General features: G+C 41.9%; 1 protein-coding gene across 4 annotated transcripts in view; it reads right to left on the bottom strand.

Annotated features, from left to right (window-relative positions):
* The window catches only part of ELF1 (E74 like ETS transcription factor 1), a 92,191-nt gene that overhangs the window by 45,230 nt on the left and 22,114 nt on the right, over nucleotides 1–24,847 (bottom strand). Inside the window, exon 2 of one of the 4 annotated variants that reach the window (XM_037376250.1) lies at nucleotides 22,370–22,499. The exons of the other annotated variants lie outside the window; for them this stretch is intronic. The gene's annotated coding sequence lies outside the window, so the exon portion shown is untranslated. The remainder of the gene's footprint in view (nucleotides 1–22,369; nucleotides 22,500–24,847) is intronic. 4 annotated transcript variants of the gene reach the window in all.

Below are 24,847 nucleotides of genomic sequence, written 5' to 3'. Positions count from 1 at the left end.
AGCAATATTAAGACACAACAATATGAATAGAGGTCTTAATTTTGCTTAATCCCTGAAACTGAACATAAAAATACATGATTTCAACTCCTCAGGAAACTCCCCTCCTCTACCGATTTCAGCATTTAGAAACAACCTCCTACATCAGTCTGTCAAAAAGCACATTCAGCCAATGTAACCCTTAGCACACTGCTACTCTGGTATCTCAGAAGATATCGTAGGACTCCTTCCAGGTGGACATCACAACTTTTATCCCCACCACTCTTCATCACATATACCCTGCACCTAATCCTAGCCTTATTTAGCCCATTCAACAAAGCTCATAAGAAATACCTCCAGAACGAACATTTTTGGTCCCAACAGTGAAGTTGCAATGCTGCAACTAGGCTCCAACCTATAAGTAACAAATCCACAATGTCTCCCTCCGCTCCTGACACTATGAGCCATTATATCCCATACCGCCTAAGCATTCAGGCGCTGTAACACAGAACACTGAAAGAACACAGCAGCACCACACTGGAGCAGGTGTAGAAGGCATCAAAGTGCCAGGTACAAACCCAAAAATTGGTGCAAGAAACTCAGCTATAAACTTGGAAAGCTTAAGTCTTGGGACTGAGAGCACCCTAGCTGAGCTGAATGATGCCTCCAGCAAGCCACTGGATCCAGTCCCATTTAGGGTTACTAAAGATGACTGTAACCATCTTGCATTGCCTTTTCTGTGAAATTAGTAAGATCATTTGTACATTTAAAATCAAGAACCAGCTTAGCTGCTTTAAGATTCAAATGCAGATCTGAGTCCTGAGTTACTGCTGAAACAGCTCAGCTCAATAAGCACGGGGACAAGTGACTTCTGATTGAAATCTCCCAGTGATTTTCCAAGACAGTCTGCAGAATTAACTCTAGCCTAGAAGTGTTTAAGTTGTGACTTAACAGAAATGGAAAGCTGAACACCCTTCTCAACACCATCTTTGATGTGGGAGGAAGAGGGGAGTGAATGAGAGGAAAGGGAAGAATAAAGACATCAGCTGGAAGTTTCGGACTGAAGGACTGAAAATGATCCTGGGTGAGGTCAGACAAGCACATGGATGGTAACCGCACCATTTCACTCAAGGTTCTAACTCCTTTCTACCAGTGGAGGTTAAGGATGGATCAAGCCAGAGCCATTCCACCCTCTGCAGAATCACACCTTTTTAAGATACTGTACAAGTAATATATCATAGAGTCTGGTTTGCTTAAAAAGGGGGAAAAGCTGAATGATAACACAGTTCTTGTAATGCAGAAATCCCAAACCCATGATGATCTTTGTGTATGGTCCACACTAAGCATAAATGCTAACAATATAGTCTACTGCATTCCTCACTGACAGATTATTCCTATTCAGAAATATTATGAAACTGCACAGAACAGGGGCTTTCAACCATGTCCTTAGACCCAAGACATCTGCAGTCACCAAAATGACAAGCACGAATAAGTTAATATATATTACTTGGCACAAGAATTTTCTGAAGGTTCAGTATTTCAACTGCTCACACAAAATTAAAGGAGATAGGAAAACAACATGGTAAGGGGGCATCACCGAGGAAGGAAAGAAACACCTTAAGGAGCAGCCTGAAATCTTCTGAAAGCATCCACGCTGCCTAAGGGAAACTACAAAAAGTAGCTGACATAATGAAAGTCAACTGAGTGACCTTTGCTGAGCTTTCATTAAGGACAAAGAAATCTTTGGTATCAATAAAACCCTGTTTTGCAGCGAGGCTGGAAACCAGCCTATGTCACCATGGGCTCTCAGTACATATACAGCAAGGAGGACAGAGAGCAATAAGGTTCATCTGTTAAATATAAATAAGCATTGGGTTTTTTTAAAAAAAAAATGAATTGGCACATAATTCAGTCAATACAAAATATGTTAAACGAAACCTCTCTCTTCCCTACACCTCATGTAAAAGCACATGCTTACTCCAAAGACAGAAGAAATCACAAATGCAAGCAACAAGGTCTTCTTTGCCATCACCAGAAGAAAATCCCCAACATATTTTCATCTTTTCTTTTTTTTTTTTTTTGGCAACTACCTCTTTTAGCCTGAATATTTAATACGAGGCAAAATTCATTTCCAGACCATTAACAGTAATGGCTCCAGCCCTGTTTACAGACTCCCCAACCCCTGAAAACGTTCCTCTTTTTAAGTCCCTTTTATTTAGCACGTTCATATAACACAGCTGCTGTACACAAATCCAGCAGAGCGCTGCTGGGAAATCTGAAGAAAATTACGGTGTAGTTGAGGCATTTTTTCCTCTGTACCCTCTCCTGTCAACATGTTCAATGCATAAAAGGTAGCCCCAAATCAATGTAAGTGTGTGTAGACATAGAGCAATGTAAATAATTGATAGATGGTGCAGCAACAAAAGATCAGACTACCACCGAAAGGCCAGTCCTAAACGGCGAGCTAAAAGAGCTCAATAAAGTAGCGAGCTAAAAGCTCATATTGCAGTGAGGAAGGCTCTCCCCAACTTTACTACTGAGGCTCTTGAGCTCTGAATAAAGTATCTGAACATCTGCTAAGATAAAGAGCAAGCCTCTCTAATCTGATCATGCAAGAGAAAGGCCATGCTGGGTTTTAGTCACTCCTCCAAGCAGTGTTTGCTCTTGCAAAGTAGAGACAACACAAAAGGAAAAGTTAGCTATAACTTGCCCTAAAGCAGGGGCGCAAGGGCACTCCAGGGGGAAGGATCCACCAAATCCTCTCCCCTACTTCCTCATTCTCCTGAGAAGAAAATAACCGAATCTTGCATTTCCATAGGCTCGGTGCATGGTATAAGAAGAGGTTACAGAGATGGGACATCACAACGCCATCCCACCCTCCCTCCCCAAATCATGTAAGATGTTCCCTCCCTGCCTGCCCACCCCCACCCCCCACCAGATGAAAACTGCTTACCGGATTCAAACACCATTTTGCAGCTGCCAAAATCACACTTTTTGGCATATAGACGCATAAAAGAGAAGATAAGGGCAAATTTTCAGACATGGTTATGTGACCTAGCAGCCTTGGCTATCTGTAGGGCTTTGAAACTTTTCAGATCGTATTTGGGTTACTAAAGGCTCAGCTCACAGACAAACTACATTACTTGAACTACAGTTAGATAAAAGCCATGTAATGTTACATAGCACCTACTCTACATGCCTGCACAGATATATGCATACACATATCAGTTGCAGTTACATAAACATACTCTATCCCCATTTTTTTGTATGTGCACATACACACACATATGTATACACCAAAATAAATACACAAAATGTGTGCTGTTCTACTGACTTGACTTTTTACTTTTGGTGTAGCTGTTTTGGCTACCAAAGAAGCAAAACCCCATAACCTCCCACATCCCTATACAACAAGGGGATATGCAGAAGCGCTCCTCTTTTGGTTCCAGTTCAGTCACCGTCACCCACTTGCTGCTCATCACCACCTCTCTACTGCTGGGAGAATATTTAGCTTGATCTTCTCCTCATCCACTGAAGGCCAAACAAACAAGATTAACTGGACCACCCCTAAAAAGGACAGTGTCCCCCAGGTACTGCAGAGCGAGCCTGCACAGTCTGCCAAGTCTGCAAGAATTTACCAGTCGGTCTACCAGCCTGGGGAACAGAGCAGCGCTGAAGTCTCTGTCTTGTAAAGATAACATCTGTGCATAGTTACTGTCAAAAAGGGGAGAAGTTCAGGTGCAGGTCAGGCCTTCACCACCTGAAAAACACTGTCCACAAGCACACGGTCACACTCAGCTTCCTGGTGACCAACAGCGTGACTGCCAGTCTTTCTAAGAACTTCGTGATGGGTTGTCTAAAGGTCTCTTATCCTAACAACCATCAGGTTTTGTTATGAAGAACATTTCCAAAAGCATGGCCTTGTTTAGCAATCTAATATGGATCCAAGGGCCAGCTTTGAACAGTAACATTCATAGCAAAGACCTGCTTCTCTCCTTGCTACTACATAACGGTACAAGATGCATGCTAACCTCCAGTAAATGCAGAGGCTGGGGAGTGAGGTTTGCTGGTCTAAAACTCTTGGAAATCACTAAAGTCCGTTCTTTGATTCTGCCTTTGTAGTTAATTCATCACTATTGGTAAATACAAGAAAAGAATCAGATGGTCTTATTTCCCGGTTGATAAAATGGGAACAAGGAGACATTCAATTAAGTTGAGAAGCAACCAGTTTTGAAAAGATAAAAGGAAAGCAATTAAAAGCACATCAGCCTAGATGTACTTGCTCAAACCCCTTGCTACAGACATGACAGAAGTCAAAAGCTTAGGAAAATTATTAAATGTTTTTGTAATTAGACCAAATCAGCCTCATTACATAAGGATTTCTTTTTAAACAGAATCGAAAAGACCGGTCGTAACACAAGACAAACCTCCAGTAATGCAGACTACAACCACACGTCTCTACAGGCAGGATTTTGCTGTAATTTTTTTCTTTGCAACTGCTCACTTCTGGATTCATATTCTCCATCAGAAAAAGAACAATATATTAAACACTCCAAAACCAGAATAGAAGGACTACAAGTTTGATATTACACTGCAAATGTCTGCATAGTCTAGCTCATCAAGAGGTAAGTAGTACTAATTATGGAGAGAAAGGAAAACAAAAGATCTCTCATTGCTTCCTCTCCTACAACACTCAGTACAAGCTATTTTATCCAACAGTAAATTTGCAAAGACAGGATTAGTTTCACATGTTGTCATAAGATAACCAAATTACCAGCATTAATAACTAACATTAGTATCAAAGATACCATACGATTTTTTATATTGCACAAAAACCTCAAAAAGCTGGTTAAAAAACACACCAAGAAAACTGTAAATTGATAAAATTCCAAATCCAGTTCAGAAATTTCTGTAAACCAAATGAATTATTCTTGTGACACAGAACAAATGTTTCAAAAGGCACCCTCAAGTGGCTTCTGGCATTTAATAGCACCTTTTAAAGAGCGTTAAAGATCACAATCCTATAAGCAACTATAACAAGAGAGCAGCAGATAAGTCAGATCTCACTGATTTCAAAGGGAAAGGGTCTCAGTACAGAGACAGCTGAAGGGCTGAGCTCCAAGACAGCTAAAACAGGATATGAGGAACCTTGTGAAAGACGGTGGAGAGGGGAAGAACTGCCTGATGCTGGGAGGTTTTGCTCTTTTGATTAACGAGTACACACCAGAGAACTAAGTGGTGGCAGTGGGAGAAAGAAACATTAGGGGAAACCAAGTATAATTGCTTTGGCTAGGTGCCAAACTTCACAAATTACCAGTTGCCAGCTTGTACCCAATACTGATTTAAAACTGTCAACTCTTCTCTAAAAAAACACTTCGCCCACAAATTAGTAACACAGTCATTATTTTTAAATCACCTGCAGGTAAAAGTTAAGTTTACTGAAGAAAAATCTGCTGGCCAAAGACAGACCTCCTCTTTTTTTTTTTTTTTTTTTCTTCCCCTCTCCCAACTGGACTATAAATGCACACAAAATAATATATATTAAAGGGGGAAACTGAAAAAAAAAAAAAAAAAAAAAGGCCAGCAGAGATCAGGTTCAAGTCAAAAGTTTCTTATTCCAGGCAACCTTTTCCAGCCAAGCATCGGTAATTCTAGACCAGGGAGTTAAAACTCCCACAGGACTTTTTCAGCATTCTGCAGAAGATGCTACAGGATCAAGCTCAGTAAAAATCCCTGTTACAACTTCTGCAACACAGATTTTTAGCATTCTGTGGATTTCCTTTTGCAATTAATTTATTTTTAAACTTTTCCAACTGGACTGTCAAGCACAACAAACAAAACATTACTGTGTATTGTAGCCATATAAATACTGTGTGATTTGCATTTCTATGTTTGAGCATTTGAGCACTTTCAGAAACCTGAATTTAACTGATGTGCGCCAAATATCAAGGGGCACAAACTAATCCACACGGAACTTGCTGAAGCCTCCCCTTTCCCAAACACACACGGACTTCCAAGCCTTTACTCCTGTCAACAATGTGTATGTTGAAGGCTGCATTCAGCTACTCTCCCAGGTTGAGAAACATAAAGGGTCTTACCTTTGTAGTACCTTTAAAGAATCTGTATTAATATAGAGCAGATTAGGCAATGTTTCTGTTGTTTGCCTCTCATTTGCTGTCAGCTGTCAGCAATACGAGCAGTCAAGAGCCTCTGGAGCAGGCTGGTATTAGTCAGCTAGACTTGAATTTCCAGTTCTTTTACATTGCTGTCTATTTTCCTTCATTAAGTTAGCCTGTCCTACCCTGGTATCAGATTACACGGAGCCAACATTTATAGCACCTTGCAAAACAGTCGAACATATCACATACCTAGGTCTGCCTATACCTGTTGCCCTCAATGTTTAACCCTTGCTATCAAAAGGGAAAACGTCTATTCTAGAATGTATCACCTCAAAAACGTTTCCAGCAGTCAGTTTTCCTTCTTACCTGACAGCTATGGGACAGCGTGAGATTTCGTTTTACAAACTGGAGGAGACAGACAGTCTATGCCAAGGGCAGCGGCTCTGCAATGCCCGCAGGAACAAACCTGGACCCAGCAGCAGAGAAACTTGTACCTCCAACGAGAACCATGGCCTGCAAACACTTGCTGCTTACTTCAGCAGGTCTCCGAAACCCCAAACGGCTCGCTCTGTGTTCAAGACTACATAACTACACTACCTACCTCCTCACCACCCTCCGGACCCAGCTGCTGGAGCAGGAGGCGGGCGGGCGGGCTTTCAGCACGTGACTGGTGCGGCACCAGTGGATGGCCTTTCCAGCCCACAGCTCTCCCACGCCACCAGCTTCCCTCTGCCTGGCCAGGATGCGGTGCTGCCCTGGGCTTGGCTCTTCCACCTACCTTCTCCCTGATAGCTTTTAGCCCACATTCCCTTTCTGGAGGGTGTGCTGCTAATCCTATTTCCACAGTCTAAGGTGCACAGTCTAAACAGTGGCAAGTTAAACTGCACAATGCTGAAAAAAAAGTAGCTGCGATTTCTCTTTTTATGCAAGATGCATGGCCATTCCTGTGAACATCAGCTGTGATGGTGACACTTCAGAGGACTACACAAGGTATGATGGGTACCTTAGCTTTCCTACATGCACATCATACACCTTGAAATTAAACAGTTTTAGCAAATAAATATGTATGTTCTAACAACTCATGCTGGGTTGTTCTGGCAGGTTCCTTCTGGGGACAAGTGGTCCATCTTGCTAAAGCCGAGAATACAAGGTAATACACCATTACACTCATACAAGCGAGCGAACTCAAGAGAGCACGGATGAAACACACAAGAAGAATTTTATTTGCTGCTGCTTCAACCTAAATCTTCTCTTAAGTAACGTTTTAATCCTTCAGATAAGAATCACAGACCCAGTCAAAGCAAAGCAAAGAATAAATGGCTAAGAGGGCTTGTGTGGAGAAACAGTACAGCCCGTATCACAAAGCACTGCAACTAACACTTAACTATAAGCTGCTTTCTTAACATGGCATTAAGCAAGCATTTTGGTCTTTGAGAAATTCTAGCTCTGGATTTAGAAGAGCACTTACATTTATATTTAAGTTAGCGTTGTGGTTAACAATGACATGTGGGTAAAATATAGATAGAAACATCTGATTTTCAGTCCTACTTATTTATAAAGCTTATCAGTTAAAATACAGTTTTGCAAACTGTGCCTGAAGCTTTTTAATCTATTTGTTGCAAAGATCCTCACTTAATTTCTTGTATTTGTGGGTAAAGTTAAGTACTCAGGCACACATTTCCAATGGTTATACCACAGGAATTAATCAGTGAGGTTTTTCACGCCAGGCAAGAGGTGACCTGTTTTCTCCAGTCTGTAATCAGACACAGTACAATGCCCCAACACACACCTTCCTTACACATCCCCAGGGGTCCATTTTGTCACCGGTTCAGCCACGACCATCGAGATTACCTCTTTTATGTGTTCTTTTTGAAATAGTTTGATGAGTGAACTAAGAAAAGTAGTACTGTGATTTTTTGTTGTTTTTCAAGGCTTAGATAGTCCAATACTATTACTAACATAGCCAAGGAGCTATTTTTGAGGTTGGGACAGGAGGGACACATCTGTTAGCAAACCTCTCAGAAAAATTAGGAGAAATCTCTTACTTTATCACAATCACAATGCTAATGTTTGTGCTAAGCTTTCATACATATTTAAAAAAAAAAAGAACACAAAAAGCAACAAAAAAGCCCAACCCAAGAATGAACGACAACACCTTTTAACATTTCACAGGCAGAAATACTTGATTCAAAAAAGCCTGTAGAAACAGGAATGAAAGGTAATATAAGGAGAGCTGCAAAGTACCAAACCATACCTACAGTCAGGCAGATTGGTAAGGAACAGCTGCAGACAGGGAAGTCAGTGATGTCAGTCAGACTTCATGAACACCCTCCCACTAACCTCCAGGACTGACCGACCAGTCTGTTGGTTTTTTTTTCTTCACTGTTTGTCTTTTCTAATGTAATTGTCTGGGGTTTTTTAGCATGAGTGCATTCAATTTTATTTTTGCCTTAATCAGTTTTTTTACTGTAGCTCAGACAGCATTCATGTAAGAAGAATTCATGTAGGCCACAACAGACTCGTTCTCTTAAATGGGGTATCAAAACGAATTCCATGCCTTCAAGAGAGTCCCCTGTATCAAGGCATGGGGTTTGTTACTCCTGTTCAAGGTGAACTCTTCTGCCTGACTTCCAGTGGATCATATTTTACAGTTCACTGTAGCTGCAACTCATTTCTCATCTACAGGCCTAACAAAAAAAACCCACTTAAATTTGTTTAAAACCATAAAACGAGGGATCTAAGCTCACAGGCAGAAGGGCTAAGGCTCATTTGGGCCTGTATGTTTCTGTTCAGCACAACAAGTCACAGCTCTGATCTGGTACGTACTTTCTACAAGGGTAATTCATACTAGCGTTCTGGTCACAGCTTACCACAGAGAAAGGCAAGAATCAACAAAATACTCCAGATATGCTCAAGTAAACATGACTAGTAAGCATGCCAGAAAGGGAGCAAAGTCACCCACCAACCAGTTTGCTCTGAACTCAAGGAATACTCTCAAAACATTAGTTTAAAATTGAACTTGAGATTGGAAACAACTTTAATGAAGCACCAACACACACATGCAGAGACAAGGAAGGAGCAACATGGCCTTGGTTGCAAAAGGTGAGTATTACATACTCCAGAAAACAAAACAAAGCAAAAAAAAAACCCCAACCCACTGAACCTTAGGCTCTAGCTGTAACTTGTTTGGTACACAAACTACCTTGTTACTAGACAGCCAGCTACTTATGGGCGTGGAATGCACGGCACAAAGAGCTCTATCTGCAGGTTATCCCAATAAACTCACCTCATGTGGACGCACTGAATATACCTCCATTGTATGCAGAAAAAAGAACAGAATTTTCTTGTCTCTAAACCTTCCTGAGACAACTTTTTCATACCTGCCTAGAGACCATAGGTTTGGGTTTTTTTCATTCTCAATCTTTGGCATCATCTTTCTTTCCCCTGTTAGCATCTTCAGCATTAACTCACTTGATAAACATTAGGGCTATTGTTTGAGGTGCAAAGGCTTCTGCATTTCTCTTATTTCCCTACTGGACATGTTCTTCTCATTTCAGCCAGCTTTTCAAAAGGTAACACCCTATGTCCAGATTCCAGGTGTTTGCCAAGTCAGACATTCACTGAACAGTTGTGCTGTTTTCACAGCATCACAGAATGGTTGGGGGGTCAGAAGGGAACTTTAAAGATCATGTAGTTCCAACCACCCCTGCCACAGGCAGGGGCATCTTTCACTAGATCAGGTTGTTCACAGTCCCACCACAACCTGACCTTGACCACTTCCAGGGATAAAGAACCCACAACTTCTCTGGGCAACCTGTGCCAATGTCTCACCACCTTCAACATTAAAAACTTCTTCCCTATGCCCAATCTAACCCTACCTTCTTTCAGGCTAAAACCAATGCCCCTTGTCCTGTCACTACGGGCCCTGGGAAAAAGTCTTTGTGAGTTTTCTAAGACAACTATAGAATCACAGTATAGGTTGGGTCGGAAAGAAACTTTAAAGGTCAACCAGTCCAACCCTCTGCAATGAGCAGGGACATCTTCAACTAGATCAGGGTGCTCAGAGCCCCATCCAGACTGACCTTGAATGTTTCCAGGGATGGGGCATTTACCACCTCTCCGGGCAACCTGCGCCAGTTTCACCACCTTCGCTGTAAAAAAATTCTTCCTTATACCTAGTGTAAATCTACCCTCTTTTAGTTTAAAACCATTATCCCTCATCCTATTGCAACAGACCCTGCTAAAAAGTTTGCCCCCATCTTTCTCATAAGCCTCCTTTAAGATCCAGAAAGCTGTGATAAGGTCTCCCTGGAGCCTTCCCTTCTCCAGGCTGAACAACTCCAACTCTCTCAGCCTTTCTTCATAGGAGATGCTCCAGCCCTCTAATCATCTTCAAGGCCCTCCTCTGGACTTACTCCAACAGGCCCAGGTCCTTCTTATGTTGGGGTCCCCAGAGCTGAACAAAGTACTCCAGGTGGGGTCTCATGAGAGTAGAGCAGAAGGGGAGAATCAACTCCCTCATCCTGCTGGCCACGCTTCTTTTGATGCAGTCCAGGATATAGTTGGCCTTCTGGGCTGCAAGCACACATTGCCAGCTCATGTCCAGCTTTCCATCCACCAGCACATCCAAGTCCACAGATATGGAATATGGTGGTGCCTTTGCCTTTTAAGCCTGCATAGCAAGGGTGGTCATCTCCTGAGCCAACACGGTGCCTTTTTTTAAAGGCAGCCCTTCACCTACTTGTTCAGCATTACCCCTCCCCAAAAGCTGCTGCTCGTTTAAATCAATGACATGCTGAAGGCCGCCAAAATTGGAGGAGCATTAACAGTATGAAGAGTACAGGCGTTTCTGCTGTACTGAACATCTATCCAGAACATAACATGACATATCTGGTTCACTTAAATGTCTGCAGAAAAGAAAATCTTAGGTAAAGAACCAAACAGAGAATACTGCATCTAAAATCATGCCTTTAAAACTTCAGCAAGGCAAGAGACCATTTACACAGTTATAGTGGAGAATAACATTCACTCAAGCCATAATGAAAATTTAGGTAATACTTTTTAAGCTGCCAATTTTAATGCACTCGAAAATGCAATGTATTCACTCAGCTTATTCTGGAAATGTGTGTGCTTCATGACAGTTAGCGTAATTACAATAACAAATACACTAACTTGCAGCTATGTAGGATAAAACAAACTAATATTCCCATGCCATTTGTACATTTTTCTTCTTACAGATCAACGCAGCTTAAATTTTATGTTATAAATTATTTGCATGGGGTGGGATTAAGAAAGGAGACTACATGTCTGGGGAATTTCAAACTAGCAAACTCTGCTATTAAGAGAATATAAATTATCTCCTGACTTGCTGCTAGACCAACAATTCCCACCGAGGGGTTTCAAACAGTGATGAAACACAAGTTAAAGACCAACAAGATTAATATAAAAAAGCAAAAAGATTTCTCTTAAGAGTGATGTGGAAAAGGAATGGGGTCTGCAAAGGTCCCTCCAGGGAAAGCAGTGTCTGGACAGGCCAGTCTTTCTCATTTCGTAATGTCTGGGGAAACGTTCACACTGAAGCCTAAGTCACTCTCACATGAGCACACACCTGCTCCTGGGAGACACGGGAATTCACTGCTAATGAACTAGACACAGAATTTACGAGTGTTACATGAGAAGACCTACAGAATCAGGGTATTCTGGAAAGTTTCAGAGCCTCCACAAAGCAGGTGTAGAGATATTAAAGCCTCACCTCTTCCTCATTTCATCGTTCAAGTTCCTGTGTCTTTTGCAGAACTAAATCAGGCACCAGAGGTGCCTGCTGCACACGTCACGCTGTCATCCAGCCATAGCCCCTATTGCAGGGGTCCACGAGCCAGCCTGGCTCCCCAGGTGCAGGGGGGGAAGCAAGGCAGCAAGGCTGGGGGGAACCAAATTGCATGGGGAAAACACAAAATTGCCCAGTCACCTTGGGCCGAGTTGTGTGCCCAAATTGGTCTCATCCTGCAACAGAAAGCAGCACAACCTCGCCACAGCCACTGGCTCACAAACCTGGAGACCTCTTTCTACCTCCTCTCAGCCCTGCAGAATGAATCATACAGATATTACTGCACCTAGGCTCAAAGATTTTGATATGCAGCTTGTCAGATCAGGAGATGACCACTCTTGCTACACAGGCTTCAGAGGAAAAGGCAACACCATATCACACATTCTTACTCACACAGGCAAACATGCACATGCAAACATGCGCCCCCACACACATGCACTTGCCCTGCCTCTCAGGCACTGTCTGAACAGGGCCATTGCACAAGCCCACCCATCCCTCCCAAAATAGAAACCCTGATTAGTGTCATACCCAGGAGAAGGGTCAAGCAGATATGCACCGACACAGCTTCTACTGTCAGGAAACAACTTTATCCTATGACAACTTTTCCCCTCTGACCCACAAAAAGTAGGATTTTTCCTGACGATCAAGTCCTCTAAATTCAGATTGATTCTAAGAACCTCAAACACCTCCATAAAAAAGGACTTTGGTTGCTCAAAGTTCTCCCTGTAATCAATAGGAGGAAAAGTGTGCTCCATCTCCTGGAGATGAAAGGCCTTTCTTTGAGTCACTTGACTTGCCTAAATTATGAGGAGCTGATCCAGGCCTCAACTCATAGAATCTCAGGAAGGTGTGGACTGAAAGGGACCTTTACAGATCATCCAGTCCAACCCCCTGCCATGGGCAGGGACACCTTCCACTACACCAGGTTGCTGAAAGCCCCGTCCAGCCTGGCCTTGAACGCTGCCAGGGATGGGGCATCCACATCTCTGGGCAACCTGTGCCAGGGTCTCACCACTCTCATGGTAAAAAAGGTCTACCTTATATCCAAACACACCCTCTTTCATTTTAAAACTGTTATGCCTTGTCCTGTCACTACAGGCCCTGGTGAACTGCCTCTCTCCATCATTCTTATAAGCCCCCTTCAAACATTGAAAGGTCGCAATAAGGTCTCCCTGGAGCCTCCTCTTCTCCAGGCTGAACAATCCGAACTCTCTGAAGCCTTTACTCACAGGACAGGTATTACACCCCTCTGACCATTTTTATTTAGGCCTCTGGGAAAACAAGTGTACAGTGTGGATGAAGCAAGCCCTCAGCCTTTCTTGCAGCACAACAGCTTCATCACGCAAGAAGCTCCTCAGCAGGTATCAGCTCTGTTATGAAAACTTGCAAATTATCATAGAAACCAGAGACAGAAAACATTCTATCACTTCTACCCTACCCTTTCCTCTCCCACCATGACATTCAACCTGTCACAGGGGAAAAAAGAAAAAAATCCTAAAACCCAAAACCCAAGGGAAATCTGAGTTTAAAGTAGAAGACTAACTAGTTAAACACAAAGTAATGCAGGGATAAGTTGTTTTACATAGCTTCTAATCCATCCCTTTATTATTCCTCTGTCTCCTTTTTCTTTTTTTCTGCTGCCTAACATTTCATCTACTTTTGTGCAGTCTCAGTGGCTTGCTGTGATCACAGATACAATACATTAATATTAGTATTATGAGTAGGTGAGGAAAAAACCCCAACACTATGCCTTTTTCAAGGTGCCATGGACTTCAAGCAGTTTCATGGAAATTTTACTATGTGTTCCCCCCAGAGGGTTGTGCCCCATTTGTACCTTTCCTCTCTCAAACAAGACAGTACTGAGAAAAATGGTGCTCAAAACTGAAAGGAAACACATCAGCAGAAATATGCTGTCACTGTGAAAAGCTTCTAGTGCAGCTATGTTAAAAATGCGAGAGCTGGTGCCTTTCAAAGAGGCAAAATGCAGTTTTGCCCTTGTGGTGCTGGCTCATGGCCCTGCGGACACCTGGTGGAACCAGGAGCTGCTCCTTCAGGGTCAAGGCACTGCTGAGAGCTACGAGTGGTGCCTGCTTCTATGAAAGCAGCTTTTCTGCCAAGCACAGAACTATCTCCCCACCTCTCACACAAGGTGCTTCATCACCTGAGAAAAGTCAGGAGAAAAAAACCCAACACACACACCCCCAAAACCCCTTACCCATCTAATCTTACTGCCCCTACAACCCTTCCACTCTTCCTCACCCTGAGGATGTGCCTCTCAGGCTGAGCGCCTCTGTTTTAAACAGCACGTAGACAGAAATATTTCATCACACAGCAAAGACATCTCTACTCCATGCTGGCTAGTTAACAAATACACAGTTTAAGGAAAAAACCCAATACTGTGGGAGTTATGCTGTCACATGAGGAAGAAAGCATCAAGTCAAGCAAAAAGGTTGCAATGAATCCACACAGTTTCAGTTCTAACATAATCTTGATGTGCAGAGTACTTGGTTCTCTAAAATCTGATGCGGGGAAAGATATTATTAGAGTTCTAGCATCAATAAATTAACTATGTTGTAATAACATGCCTATCTTCAGAAATCATGAGACCTACTTATCTTTTAGACAGTTTTGTGTGCCTTTTCTGCGCACTTGTAGCAAGCTGTTTAACTGAAACCCAGAGTTGCCTCAGAAACACAGATCAACAAGCAGATTCAAATTAAAAAATTAGTAATTATAAAAAAGAATCACTCCAAAGATCACAGGATCTTACAATACACACTCAGTGGGTCAAGTAACATGGCAATTATCTGCCCAGAAAGATATTAATGAAATTGCATAACTCCAAACACAATCTGTCCACTTCTCATACACATTTAAAAACTCCTACTCTGGCAGCAGTGGAAAAAGAAACACTGAACCTCAGCTCTCACTGTGTTAGGATAAGTCCCATGGTTACTCTTTTACAGTTCATGCTTCAAGAGTTCAAGTACTGCTTTCTGTTGCACTAATTAAATTCTGATCTTTACTCTCAGGTATCTAAACAAGGGTCTCGGAGGGATAACAAAGTCAAAAGCATACAGACATGAGTACACTCTTGAAAAGACAGTTTGTTACACAATGGCTGCCGGGGGCAGACAGCAAAGTCGTCATCTCTGGGTGCATCTGCTCCCCTGCTCGTGGTTTAACTGACAGGAAGCACAGCCGAAGATACCAGGGCCCAGCCACGAGTGTTTCCTGCCCGCACAGCCGCGTCCCTCCCGCGCTTGTCACGGAGCATGCCTGCCCTCCTGCACAAGCCACGGCCTCCCACGGGAGGGAGAAACTCTGTGACACCTTCTATAAAAAAAACAAAACAAAACAAAAAACAAACCAAAAAAACCCCAGAAGAAAAAAAGCCCACGCACAGCCAGTCAGCCAGATGGATAAAAAGTAATCAGGTCAACCGTACTGAAATGTGGCCCCAGAAGGCCACCAAAGCAGGGCGTAAAACACCAGTGGCCTGTTCTTGCCGGGCATGGCCCAGGACAGCACTCAAGCCAGCTCCAGAGGTTTTAGAGCCTGGCCTTCCTCAAACGGGCTTGTACACCACCAAGAAACCAAGTTACTTGACTTAATAGATGAAGAGGCAAACAATCCGAAATCTTCACAAATGAACCACAACCAGCAGCAGAAATCACATTGCCAGATGTGCATGTCTACTTAATGGGACTGCACTGTCCTAGAAAAGGTGACAGGTTAGATGACCTGCGGGGCTTTTCTAACACTAATACCTAGAGTAACACCTGTTAGCCTACCACAAAATTGAAACACTGAAGAAGTATTTAGTACCAACGGCATAAGCACAAGAAATAATATAGCTTAAGCAAGTAAAGAACCAACTGCTAGACAAAGCAAATTTTCAGTGAAAAGCAGTAACGGCAGCATAGCTGTAATTTCTGTGTTATCTATACGTGAAGCACTATGTTATTCTCAGCCCCTCTCTAAGCAGTCTTCTGTTCAGTCTTGGATTACTCCATTATGTCACCCGTCAGAAAACATCTTCTCCTTAGCCAGCCTAAAAATTATACTTTCAGGTGGGATGAGAAATTATTAAGATGGCCTCATATCCTTCCTCCACCAATTGCCAACTGCTGGTATAAAACTGAAGAAAAGAAATTTTGAGCTGTATCTGCAGGGTTGCCAACTAAAGCAACAGAAGACATGCCACTAGTGCTAAATAAAATTGGGAAATACATCAACCAGTAGATATCTACTAGATTTAACACCATCATCTACGGCTATAGCCAAGGGGCATTTTCTGCATAAACTTAAAAGCAGTAAAAAAAAAGCTTTTATCAGATTTCCTAGGGTTTCTAGCACACTTTACCCTTTATGGAACCCAGGTTCTCCATCCTAACATGCTCTCCATCCCATCCCAGAACAGCGCAGAATAGAAATGCCTACACATGGTGACGGGCACTGTTAGTAAAACAGCCATTTCAAAGTCAGTGGTCTGCAATTTCCTGAAAATGACCAGGCTCCAAATTCTCCTCATTTCTAACTAGAAACCCATTCTGTAACTAGGTTCCTCCAACAGAGCATGCTTTGTCCCCAGCTTTCACAAGCTCCCATCTGAGCTCTGTGACCATCTGGGTTATCCCAAAGAACCACAGCTGTTCAGTGCTTCAAAAGACAAGACTAGTCTCTCCACGTCACTGGGCACTTGACCCCTTCATGCCTTGAAAGTCGGAACTAAAGTCCTAAACCAGGACAGACACAACAGAAAGCTGGTGGAATAATTGTAGTTTGATGCCGGCTTAAAACACAGGTCCCACCCTGGACAAATACTCAAGTAATCCCAAGCAGCCAACACATTTTAAAAAGATACTAAGTAATGGTTGCTCAAAACCCTTTCTGAACAAAAAAGCCTTGCAGCATGAGCTGAACCTTACTAAATTTTGCTGGATTGGCAAAACAGCTTAGAAAAGAACTGAAAAAAAAAAATACATTATTTTCCATCTCAGATTCCAACAATACTATGTAGCCAACAGCATTTTGTAGATTTGTTTCTTAGTTTTTAAGTCACGTTGGTCATATCTTGCAACATGTACTGGCAGGATTCAATGTTTTCCTAAGAAAACTGGGGTGGCAGATACTGACACTGATCCAGAAATAGTTTACTCTCAAGCTGGATATTCTTTTTAACGCTGAAAGTTCATCTGTGTCCTGCTAATGAACTACAGACTTAATTACAGCAAATATTTCAAAATGTTCATACATATTTATTTCAATGGTGTTATTACTATTGTATTAGCTCTAAGCATAACACATAAAAAGTTATATGTACAAGCATAATCATCTCTATTATATTGATTATACACAATTAAATTAGCCAAAAATGTCATGTAACACAATCACACGGCTAGATTAAGGGTGGGGGGGTTCTTTTATAAATGATTTTGAGGCACCTTAAGATCATCTAAGTTTTCAAACTGTATATTTTAAGTAAAAATGGAAAGGTGAATGTTGTGGAATTTGTATTTATAAAAGCAAAACAAAAATCAGGATGTCTCCGTTGTTACAAAATTGAAAATGTAATCCTTGAAGCTGCTGCTGCATGTCAACAGCAAGGCACCCCCATGCTCCAAACAGCCTGCCCCTTGCATGTCTTCCTCCAACTCTGTTACAGATAACAAGGGAGGAGTGGTCTCCACAGAACTGTTTTTCCTGCAGAACAGCTATGAGTCAGCTTGCCTCATGTCTCTGTGACTAGCAGCCTAATTGCCTTGCTACTCATGGTTTTTTGGGGAGGTAAGTGGGATCACACCTCACTGAAGCACCAAACAGAGAGGAGCAAAAGTGAAACCAAGCTGATCAACAGCCACTGACCAGGCTCCCTGGACAGCAAGAAAGAAATTGCCTTCCTGGATTTGTATTTGTTTTAACCAGCTTCAACAGAGGGGAAACATGATTTTTAATCCTACAATGTCCCTTTAATAAACACTCCAAAGAAGACATTTTCCAGATAACCAAGGTATTTTTTACAGTGTTGACTTACCAAGCAGAGCACAACAACCAGCTTTTCTGTTTGCACTACGAGGCAGTACAGAGCAATGAGTTAATAATTTATCACGGCATTGCTCTTGGCAACTGACCATAATCAACTTTTAAAATTCTTCCTCATTCTTACATTTTTAGCCTCAGCAAGAATACAGCATTCTTAGAGCTTCAGCTCTATCTGAACATTTTCTAGCTAGGAGGTTTAATCTGCCCAAACACCTGCCTTCTTCCTGTATACTTCCAGGCTCAGAACAAAGGTCATCATTTCATTTCAATAATCTGATTTAGCAGACAGGAATAACTAGAATATTTTAAAACAAGTCAAGAAGCTAACATTCTTTCAAAAAGACACAGCAGTGTGGTTCTTGTTCCTGTGTTTCCTTCCCCTTCTTCTCCCAGAGGGAAAAAGAATGAAAAAGCCCAAGCTTCCCCCTCTACCAAAAGCTTTTATTTGTACATGCTCCCCAACTAAAAAGCAAACACCTTTTCTCTCATTTTATATTACCAAGACTTACACCTCTACATAATTTTGGGGAAAACCTAACTATAACGTTAACACACCCTTCCTCTCAATCAGAAGCATCTAGCTGTGGTGTTCAGACAACTCATTGGAATGCAAGCTTTTAAGAGAGCTTAGATGTGATGTGTAAAAAGAGAGTTAACTGTTCTATCACTTTGTTGAAGCTTTGGCCATGGAAAACTATCTTCTTCCAAGGACAACTGTGCTACTTGGTCCTCCCCTTATTTCTCAACCCCAGCTCTTACAAACTCTACCACTTCAAAATCAATCCCTGACCTGGTTCAGCCAACCAGCCCAAAAACTTGCCATGGCATGGACACCTGACTTGCCAGCTTGGCTCACTGTGGCTGAACCAGATAAGGGGTTGCTCACACAAACAGTTCAGACTGCGGATGGGAGGGGAGGGCAATAAAACACTAGGAAACAAACTGACACTATGCTGTCAGTGAGGAAAACCAAAGGTGGCACCCCTCAAGCAGCACTAAGGTAGCTGGATGAGTGCTCTGCCATGGAAACATCTAGGAATGATCATGCCCACCTTTAACTGTTTCACTAAAAGCACATTTTAAATTAAATCAGACTGGTACAAGTTTGTGTGCTCACAAAAACGTACGTCTAGAGTTTAAATTGCAACTTTAGCTCAACTAGTGCGGCTCACTGTTGAGTCAAGAACCTAAGGGCAAGCAAGCTAAGGGCCTGGGCAGATGCTAAATGAGCCGTTTAAGGATTTACAACCCATGATCTCTAAGACAATGCATTATCCAAGTAAAACTTGCTTGGTTCAAACCTCCTTTCTGTGCTTCAGGGCATATCCATGTAAACCACTGCCACATGGGTTTAACGGGATGTGCAGCCAAACGACTGGGGTGGCTGCACACGCAACCTTCACTTATGAGTGAAAACGAGCAGCTGGGTTGAGGCTGAAGCACCTTCAGTGTGCACGTAAACTCAGTAAGCACAGGGTGTGTGGAGATACCAGAGGCAGCCTCGAGGCACTAGCATAATTCTGCCATCCAGTTAGTAAATACCAAGCTTAGTATTTACACACAACAGACAATGTAACAGGTTCTCCCCAAGGCAGCCTCTGTCAGAAAGCTGTTTCTCCACACAGGCATCTTTTTTCCTGATTTCACCCCATCTAGAGATGCTCATGTAAGGCAGCAAAAATTAACCCATAAAACTTCCCACCGATTTTTTTTTTCTTCTCCACTAGACATGCTGCATGTGTATAGCATGTATGGATAAGTGCTTCTGTGTCGCTTCTCTCGTGGCAGCAGCTATTTTCAACTAATAACTGCTATGGTCTCTCCCCTCAAACGCACACATTTTAAATCACAGTATATCAATAAAATATCGTCACAGCTCTTTTGTTTACAAAGTCTGGCAGTACAAACCAACAAAATGCTTCCTAAGGGTGCCCTGCATTCAAGTGAACTTAAGAGATGCTTTCAATATTACAAACATCAGAATCCAGACACAAAATGTACCCTTTCCAACTATGTGGCTTTAAAAGTATTAAATGTTTTCTTCAAATATCCCTATTATTTTTAAATAAAACATTTGCAAGACCAAGATCTTAGCTTGTAGTTTAGGAAAAGTTTTCTGATGTTTCTTACTGTTGAGAATTATTTCTAGGCCATTACCACTGAAACAACACATAATACAGCTCATTTGAAGGACCGTATCATAAAACGATTAGCTTTTTATAAAAAGAAATGGTAGAATGTTGTGTTACATCAAGCATTCATAATTAGACATATGTCTTTCAGAAGTGCACATTTAGGAAAATATTCTACCAATAGTAACTTCTTGGTTTTCTTCTCAGGAAACCCCTCCACAACCCATTTTTAAATAGCCTAAATTAACACATTTCTATACTATGGCCCTATCAGACAAATTAAAACTGTATTTCACTCAGTTGTTTCAATAGCAACTTATTTCATTGTTGCTTTTAGCTGACACTAAAAGAAATATGTTTTTTTTAAGAAGAAAAGAGCCAATATTTTCAAAGATGCCAGAAGCCATCCCTAGCAGTCAAACTTGAGACTATTTCTCAACACAGAAAGTTTCATTTTCATTCATAGGTCTAAAACCACCTTTGTAAAGAAAAAAAGTCCCCAAACAGACACTTCCTCTCTGCAGTTCCTTCTTTTGTTTATTTCAAAAAGAAAAAAGTTGGTTGTTTTTTTGAAGAAAAAAAAAACCACCACAGGATGGCTGCCTCTCAGTAGCACAACACCAAGGGCACCTGGAGCCCTTTGCCAGGCTCACAGAGCTCTTGCCAAGCTGGTTCAGAGGTACCAGAAGACAGGGAAGTAAATTCTTGCGATTTGTGCAGCATTCTCTGCACTCCACAGCACGTAAGCTTCATAATTATTTTCTTGATGGCTAATACCCTTGTTTGCATGCTTGATTTAAAGGCAGCATGACAAAGCTTGAATGGCTACAGCTGTAAAGGGTTTACAGGTGCTTTGGAGAGGCAGGGAAGACAGCACCACAAAACAGCAAACATCCCAAGAGAACAGGGGTGGATAACATAACCAGAACCTCTGAGGACAATGTCAGTCAAAACTGCTTTCAGCAGACAACGTGGAAGCCCTGGCACTTTCAAGACACCGTTTTCATGAAAGCTCTCCCTAAGAGGTCATCTTCTGGTCAGAAAGATGGTCTCCACTAAAAACAAACCATGCCATCACATCCTTGGGCAACTATTCTTGTTAGCTCCAAAATTGTCTAGTGCAGAACAGGTAGCACTTAGGAGAAAACTAACAGTACCCTTGTCAACTTGCTTTTAACTTGAAATCGAGTCTGGTTGGAAGAGCAAGTTAAACATTAATTTTCTGACAGCAGTCAGCCTGTAGTTTCACGATCATATTTTGCTGCTTCTTTCCCTAGCTACAATATAAAATTGAATGAACACCAAGACAGGCAAGAACTGGAGAAGAGTGTAAGTGAATGATACAAAGCTCGTAAAAGCAAGGTAGTTTTCTCCTAACCTGTCAGCTTTGTTAACTCTCTCAAAAATTCCCATGAAAAACACAAGTAACCCTAGAGGAACGAACATACAGCATGACAGAACAGCATATGCAGCCACAATATGTATTAACATATTTTTTTCTCTCAACAGCAGGCAGCAATTCGAATCAACCAAGCTCACCCCTTTCTTCCAATTCTGAAACCCACTCTCATGTGGGATGACATTTATACTGAACCCACTTCAGAAGTCAAACCCTTGCCATGCAAGAAGGCGAGGCAAATGCGGAAGGAGCTTACAAATGAAGCGATGAAACCGTTAGTATGCTAACGGTAACCATTCAAGAAGCACTTGAACACTCCCCTCAAAATAAAAAATTTGGTATATTCACACAGAAATGTTGATGTGATGATGAGTTAAATATAGGGTATTCTAGAAATAGACTAAAACATCTAATTATAGCAGCAGGCAGTGACATTCAATCCATCTAAAAACAACCTTTTCCCACAGTTTCCAACCTATGTATTTAGTATTCTTATTCCCAGCAACTTACCTTAACCACAATATTTCCCCCCCCAACACAGACAGAAATAATTTTTACATGCAAGTTTAAAAATTGGAGGTGCTTTCCAGGCTAACAAAATGGCTATCATTGTCACATTCAAACCTGAACCTAGCACAAAGTGTCACATGACCCAAGATGACTGATCTCTTTCAGGACAAATAAATGACCTGAGCTCTAGCCATTCGATGCCTCGCTAAAGATAACTGGTAGGTAGTGAAGGTCTAAAGCACATCAAGGTAAGAATGCATAAACTTTAGTCTATCTAATGGGATGCTTTTAGCACAAAGGCTGACACAGCAGGAAGCTCTGCCGCAGGACAAGTCCATACTGAAGAATAAATTGTTTTTACCTCCACACAGATTAGCCCGGTCAGGTCAGGAGAGTGATAATGTCCACAGCCTTTCACATGGCTTCTGCGGACTTTCGATAAGCAAAAGACTTCAAATTTCAGTATGTATAGTCTCTGTCAACTCCTTTATCTGTGAAGGAACATTTAAGTAAGATTTAAGGAAGCAAATCGTCTCTAAAGCACATCAGTGGCATTAAAACGATAAGCACAGTAAGTCACTGGCATATGGTAGCAAAGTTTCAGCGCTTATGGAGCGGATTGTAACCAAGGCTGGAAAAGTGAACTCCACCTCCTGCCACTCCTGTGCTGAATCACTCCGGTGGGGAAAAGTCCTCACTGCTCCTCGCATACCCAACAAAACTTCACAGAGTTACCAACAATGTCAGTGAAAACAACAGAATCTGCAGCAAAAGCTGAGAAACTTTTGCTAATGCAAGAAGTGAAAGCTATTTTGGAGATCAACGCTTCTCTTCTGAGAGGGAAATTCTGCATTTTCTTACAAAGTCTTTTCCATCAGCTCACTGAACAGTTTTACCAAAAAGTCCCCTCCCTTGAATACAGCTATGCTGAAAAGGGAGAAAAGGCTACACTTCCACACCTCGTGTATTTTTATTTATTTTATACACAGAAGTGTCCAAAGAGTAATGCACACCACTGAAGTACGAGTTCGCAGCAATACTGAAACATCAGGCTATACCAGGCCAACAACATTCTTCAAATCTGGACGTTTACTACTGGGGTTTTTTCTTTCTTTTTTTCCTCATTTGAGTGCCAAGATCACTGACTTGGCAATTCTAATATTCAATGGATGAAAAAAAGAGCACATTAGAAAACAGGCACTTCTGTAAAAGCATGGGTCTGGAAATACAGTTCAAGCTAACTGGCATCTAATCATACCACTCCCATGGCTCATCTCACAACAACCACAAACTCAATCCAAACTGAAAGATCCCTGCCTTAGGGTGGGAGGAAAAAAGAAAAGTGGTTTGTTTTTTTGGTTTGGGGTTTGTTTTTTTTTTTTTGGAAACAAAACACAGGCTTCAGCTATAATAATCAACAAAAACTAATGTCATTTCTCTGTCCCTGCTAATCCACTTCTTCTCTGCCTTCTAGATTTGTCCAAGCTGTCATCTGTAAGGCTTGGAGGACTTTCAAATCACTTTTTCCTAGCTCCACCACTGCACCACAGATGCTCCTGTAGCCCTGGTGTAGTCCTTGTGCAGCAGCAAGACATGCTCAACATGGCAGCACTGCCTTCAAAGAGGAACTGCTCCTGCGTGAAGCCCTGCTCAAGAGAACGCACCAGCAGCTACTTACCCTTTAGCACACAAAAAAGCATTCTGCCCAAGATAAACAGCTGCAGCTTGGGAACCGTCTTAGGATAACTCCAGTTTTTAAGGCTGGATGTCTCAACAAGGTCCAGTACAGCAGAAAGAAGGGGAGGAAAGAGGTAAGGAAAGGGAGGCTCGTGCTCTGCCAGTTGCAAGCACAGCAGACAGTTGTCTCGGCTCTAAGATCTGAAAATTAATGATGAAAAAAAGGAAGATGCAAATACTTTAAAGATTTTTTTCAGTAAAAAACTTCTATCGACAACTCAAAACATTTTTTTTCCAAGCAGTTCCTCTGTAGTTTTATCATCTCCTCTGTGGATTTTTCAACATGAAACAATGCACCAAATAAATATCCCAAACCCTTGCAAAACCCGTTGCTTTTCAAAACAAAACAGACAAAACCAAAAGATGGTAAAAACACACCGTACGGTAACATGCAGAAGGAAGATATGGGTGAACACTGGAAAGGCTGAAGACAAGAGACAGTCTCACCCAAAGCACGACCATTTACTTAATGGTTGCCTCCCTCTCTCCCCTGCAACCAATTGCAGTATTAAGCAAAACTCCATTATACTTATCAGATATAGGCTCCATACAGTAAATGAAACTGGAAATGTTCCCCTGTGTGCAATAGTTCGAGCTCCCTGCCATTTCATTTTCAGTAAGACGATACTCAACTTTATTTCTCAACTGGAAGACTGAAATACAGAGTCCGAAGTTACATACTCAGACAAAACTTCTAAATATATTAGCCTGCATTTCTGTTCGACTGTAAACAAGGTGGAAGCACTCTTTGTTTTCATAATACCGTGCTAGAGTTCAGAAGTACATAATTAGGAGAATCAAGGTAGTTTTGATCCACTGAAAGTTTAAAAAGCAATTTGACACACCGCAATTACCTCCAGCACTTTCTTCTCCCATTACAACTACCACTAAGCCCATTTTATAATTGGTCTGTCCCTCTGCCACAAACACCATCCCTATTACTATCGCTTCTTCGTCATTTTCAGGAAAAGGCGAGTACCTGCCCATTTCTCCCTCACTATATAAAAACTACACCACGGCGGTTGCCAGCAAGCAAGTTTGTTTCGGCAAAAACAGAACCACAATTTAAGGCCAAGGGCACAGAGAGATCTGCCTCTGAAAC

This window comes from Falco rusticolus, chromosome 2 (assembly GCF_015220075.1).
Source record: "Falco rusticolus isolate bFalRus1 chromosome 2, bFalRus1.pri, whole genome shotgun sequence".
In the NCBI taxonomy this organism is placed as follows: domain Eukaryota; kingdom Metazoa; phylum Chordata; class Aves; order Falconiformes; family Falconidae; genus Falco; species Falco rusticolus.
This window is presented reverse-complemented; position numbering and strand designations above follow the sequence as displayed.